We start from the raw sequence: 6,000 nt of genomic DNA on the forward strand, positions 1-6,000 counted from the left end.
TTAAGGGATAGAACAATTATAATGGGATAGAACAACTGAATTATTATTGACCAATAAATAAATAATCTGAAGATTTAAAAATATAGATTGAACGAGAAAATGGATTTTGAATTCCTGTTTTTACCATTAGCATTTTGACTTCAGAACAATAATTAACTTTCAGTGCAAGTTATCTAATTTCCTTTGGTAATAATTACAAAAGAAGTGCGGTACTCTTGTGTACTCTACAGAGCAGACAAATTATAATGGTATGTAGGCTTTCATGGAATGTAGGCTATTTCATCAGATGCAGAAAGAGATGCCCTTTCCAAATCCAGATGACTGTTTAGAAATGTCAGTATTTCAGATTCTTTGAAGGACAAAAATTATCTGGGTTTTAAAGAGATACACAATATATTGGTCCAGTCATGTAAAAAATGATTTAGTCATGATGGTTCATGAGAAAAAGAAATCCCAACATTGTAGCTAGGAAATAACTTTATTAAAAAGGTAAATGTAAAGGTTCCCCCGCACACGCGTGCTAGTCGTTTCCAACTCTAGGGGCCAGTGCTCATCTCCGTTTCAAAGCTGAAGAGCCAGCGCTTGTTCGAGGACGTCTCTGTGGTCATGTGGCCGGCATGACTAGATGCCAGAGGCGCACGGAACACTGTTACCTTCCCACCGTAGTGGTCCCTATTTTTCTACTTGCATTTTTACGTGCTTTCGAACTGCTAGGTTGGCAGAAGCTGGGATGAGTAACAGGTGCTCACTCTGTTACGCGGCACTCGGGATTCGATCCGCCAAACTGCTGACCTTCTGATTGACAAGCTCAGCGTCCTAACCCACAGAGCCACCGCGTCCCAAAATGGCCCCAAACAACAAGGAAGATTTCTCTTTTGCTCTTTATCAGGCTCAGTGTTATCAAACTCAGGTTGATACAGTTTGTTGGTTCTAATTAACGTTATTACATGACGAATTTTGGGAAAAATGTTTATTATCAAAATAAATCTGTATCAGAATAAAGGAGCATTTGTTATTTGAAAGGGCTACAGCCTCGGATTCCATGTATTCATGAAGATTTTTGGAGAAAGGGGGTCTTGTTTCTTTTTAGCCTGACAATGTAGTTTTGCACATCCACTTATTTTGGTTGCCTCACACAATCACACACTCCCTCCAAAGATTAGGGTTAGGATTATCTGACAGATGCATTTACCAACAAGTAATCACACCAGTGGTGGGATTCAAATATGTCACGGGTGTCAAACTGCCAGCCAAATGGGCAGGATGCATCACATGGAAGCCATGCCCACCCCATTGCCTGCAATGGCAAAACTGTCCTGATACATTGCATAGCGTCACGTGACATTACGAGTTTGACATGTCTGAAATATGTGAACAATCAGTTCTCTGTGTGGATGCCGCTTCCGGAAGTCCATTCTGGGCCTGGGCAACAAAAAATTAGCTACCGGTTCTGCCGAAGTGGTGTGAACCAGATGAATCTCACCACTGAATCACACCTAATAAATTATGTCCACAGCAGGTAAACATTGTTTGGACACATCATTTTAATATTAGTGGTAGGCAAAAAAGAGACAAGAGGCAAAGAAATAATAGCAATAACAATAATAAGCTATTAAATTTATGTGCCATCGACTCAGGGAAGATGAAAGATCTTTCATCCACATTCTTCTATGCCCAGGAATATGACCAATTTAGCAAGTAGTAAGGAGAGATTTTACACAGTCACGTGCATTTTCATCTCATTTGTCCTGATCTGAGTGCAAATCTTACAGGTATTATGTAGCTTAGCTAATTGAACTTGATGAAACAGAAACCTATAATCAAAAGTGGTCTCAATAGATGCTGCTTTGTGCTAAAACATCTAGCAGAAACTAAATAAAAGGATTCTAAAATCCTATTTTCAAAAGGAGAGGGGCAATCGTTATTCTAAAAGTCCTAAGAGCTTAACTTGTAAAGCCACATATTAGGGCTTGAGTCTGAATATTTGTGATTTCTATCTATTCTCCCACATTTTATCTTCAAGCCAAGGTTAAAGATAGATTTTGTAGCTTCAGCATGAGGTAACATAACTTTCCCCGTTCTTCCATTTTGTTTAAAATATAACTGGAGAATTCAAAAGTTCACTATCTTGCTAGAAATATCTTGCCTTACTTACATTTTTTTCCTCTTGCAGCTACATGTTAACAATTTGTTTGCATGTTGAATAGAAAGGGACCATCCATCAGAGATTCATGTTTAATGCTATTTGTTCAACAGTTTTGGCTTAAACAGGTATTCAGGGTTGGGAAGTGTACCAGTGGGAAATATTTCTTTGGCCACTGATTCCAATTATTTTGAAACACAATTACTGTGGGATTCATAAGGCAGATGGATGTTCTCATGAAGCCATGTGGAAGGAACTCATAAGGAGACATTGCCAAGCAGGAATGACTGCTATATCACAGATCTGGGGAAATCAATAAAGGAAAATATTTGTAGCTCAGGGGTCTTTGGTGTTCTCTGAGCTTGCTTGTTTTCTTGCAGACATTTTATTACCCAAACTAGGTAACATCATCACTGGAATAATGTTTGGGTAATGAAATATCCCCCTTCATGGATTACTGCTTTGTCGTGGCGAAGGGGCTTGCGTAATTCAATGAAGCTATGAGCTATGCCGTGCAGGGCCACCCAAGACAGAAAGGTCATAGCAGAGAGTTCTGACAAAAAGTGATCCACTGGAGAAGGAAATGGCAACCCACTCCAGTATCTTTGCCATGAAAACCCCATGGACAGTACCAAAAGGCAAAATGATATGACGCTAGAAGATGAGTCCCTCAGGTCAGAAGGTATACAATATGCTACTGGGGAAGAGCAGAGGGCTAGTACTAGTAGCGCCAGAAAGAATGAAGCGACTGGGCCAAAGCCAAAAGGACGCTCAGCTGCGGATATGTCTGGTGGTGAAAGGAAAGTCCGATGCTGTAAAGATTTTTTCTCCATAGGAACCTGGAATGTAAGATCCATAAATCAAGGAAAGCTGGACGTGGTCAAACAAGAGATGACAAGACTAAACATCGACATCTTAGGTATCAGCGAACTAAAATGGACAGGAATGGGTGAATTTAACTCAGATAACCATCAGGTATACTACTGCGGGCAAGAATCCCTCAGAAGAAATGGAGTAGCCTTCATAGTCAATAAAAGAGTAGGAAAAGCAATACTGGGATACAATCCTCAAAATGACAGAATGATCTCACTTCGAATCCAAGGCAAACCATTCAATATCACAGTAGTCCAAGTCTATGCCCCAACCACCAGTGCTGAAGAGGATGAAATTGACCAGTTCTATGAAGCCCTACAGCACCTTATAGAACTAACACCAAAAAATGATGTTCTTTTCATCATGGGGGATTGGAATGCTAAAGTAGGAAGCCAAAAGATAACTGGAATAACAGGCAAGTTTGGCCTTGGAGTACAAAATGAAGCAGGGCACAGGCTGATATAATTTTGTCAAGGGAATACGATGGTCATAGCAAACACTCTTTTCCAAAAACCCAAGAGACAGCTCTACACATGGACATCACCAGACGATCAACACAGAAATCAGATTGACTATATGCTCTGCCGCCAAAGATGGAGCAGCTCTATACAGTCAGTAAAAACAAGACCAGGAGCTGACTGTGGCTCAGACCATGAGCTTCTCATTGCAAAGTTTAGGCTTAAACTGAAGAAAGTAGGGAAAAGCACTAGGCCACTCAGATATGAATTAAATCACATCCCTGTTGAATATGCAGTAGAAGTGACAAATAGATTTAAGGAATTAGATCTGATAGACAGAGTGCATGAAGAACTATGGACAGAGGTTCGCAACATTGTACAAGAGGTAGCAACCAAAACCATCCCAAAGAAAAAGAAATGCAAGAAAGCAAAATGGCTGTCTGAGGAAGCTTTGCAAATAGCTGAGGAAAGGGGGGAAGCGAAAGGCAAGGGAGAAAAAGAAAGATACACCCAATTGAATGCAGAATTCCAGAGAATAGCTAGAAGAGATAAGAATGCCTTCTTAAATGAACAGTGCAAAGAAATAGAAGAAAACAATAGAATAGGGAGGACCAGAGATCTTTTCAAAAAAGTAGAGAGATGAAGGGAATGTTTCATGCAAAAATGGGCATGATAAAGGACCAAAATGGCAGGGACATAACAGAGGCAGAAGAGATTAAGAAGAGGTGGCAAAATTACACAGAAGAACTATACAAGAATGAGCTTAACGTCCCTGATAATCACAATGAGGTGGTCACTGACCTTGAGCCAGACATCCTAGAATGTGAAGTGAAGCGGGCCTTAGAAAAGCTGAGCAACAACAAAGCTAGTGAAGGTGACAGTATTCCAGCTGAGCTATTCAAAATCTTAAAAGATGATGCAGTAAAAGTGCTACACTCAATTTGCCAGCAAATTTGGAAAACTCAACAGTGGCCACAGGATTGGAAAAGATCAGTTTACATTCCAATTCCAAAGAAAGGCAGTGCCAAAGAATGTTCAAACTATCGCACCATTGCACTCATTTCTCATGCTAGTAAAGTTATGCTTAAAATCCTACAAGCTAGACTCCAGCAGTATGTGGATCGAGAACTACCAGAAGTACAGGCAGGATTTCGAAAAGGCAGAGGAATTAGAGATCAAATTGCCAACATACGCTGGATCATGGAGAAAGCTAGAGAGTTCCAGAAAAACATCTACTTCTGCTTCATTGCCTATGCTAAAGCCTTTGATTGTGTGGATCATAACAAACTGTGGCAAGTTCTTAAAGAGATGGGCGTACCAGACCATCTTATTTGTCTCTTGAGAAAGCTATATGTGGGCCAAGAAGCAACAGTGAGAACGGGACACAGAACCACTGATTGGTTCAAAATTGGGAAAGGAGTCTGGCAAGGCTGTATACTGTCGCCCTGCCTATTTAACTTATATGCAGAGCACATCATGAGAAAGGCAGGGCTAGATGAATCAAAAGCTGGAATTAAGATTGCCGGAAGAAATATCAACAACCTAAGATATGCAGATGATACCACTCTAATGGCAGAAAGTGAAGAGGAACTAAAGAGCCTCTTGTTGCGGGTGAAGAAGAAGAGTGCAAAACTTGGGTTGAATCTTAACATTAAGAAAACCAAGATCATGGCATCCGGCCCTCTCAATTCCTGGCAAATAGATGGGGAAGAAATGGAGGTAGTGACAGATTTTATTTTCCTGGGCTCCAAGATCACTGCAGATAGGGACTGTAGCCAAAAAATTAAAAGACGCTTGCTCCTGGGGAGGAAAGCCATGGCAAATCTAGACAGCACACTAAAAAGCATTGATATCACCCTGTCAACAAAAGTGCGTATGGTCAAGGCTATGGTCTTCCCAGTTGCAATGTATGGCAGTGAAAGTTGGACCATAAAAAAGGCTGAGCGCCAAAGAATTGAAGCGTTTGAATTGTTATGTTATGTTTATGTGGTGCTGGAGAAGACTCCTGCGAGTCCCTTTGACTGCAATGCAATCAAACCGGTCAGTCCTAGAGGAGATCAACCCTGACTGCTCTTTAGAAGGCCAGATCCTGAAGCTAAAACTCAAATACTTTGGCCACCTAATGAGAAGGAAGGACTCACTGGAGAAGAGCCTAATGCTGCAAAAGATTGAGGGCAAAAGAAGAAGGGGACGACAGAGAATGAGGTGGCTGGATGGAGTCACTGAAGCAGTAGATGTGAGCTTAAATGGACTCCAGAAGATGGTAGAGGACAGGAAGGCCTGGAGGAATGTTGTCCATAGGGTCGCGATGGGTCAGACACGACTTCGCAGCTAACAACAACAATGAAATATCTGCAAGAAAACAACCAAGCTCAACCAGGCTAGAAAAATAGCATCAGCCACCCCTCTTCATTGCTACCTTCTTACAGGATCCAGAAGATGGTGGTGCCTGGCTGCTATAGGCAGGGCTGCTAGTCTCAGGCCCCAGATACCTCAGGCCCTTGCCTCTTGTTTGGGAGATCATGG

This window comes from Vipera ursinii, assembly GCF_947247035.1.
Source record: "Vipera ursinii genome assembly, chromosome: 2".
Classification (NCBI taxonomy): Eukaryota; Metazoa; Chordata; class Lepidosauria; order Squamata; family Viperidae; genus Vipera; species Vipera ursinii.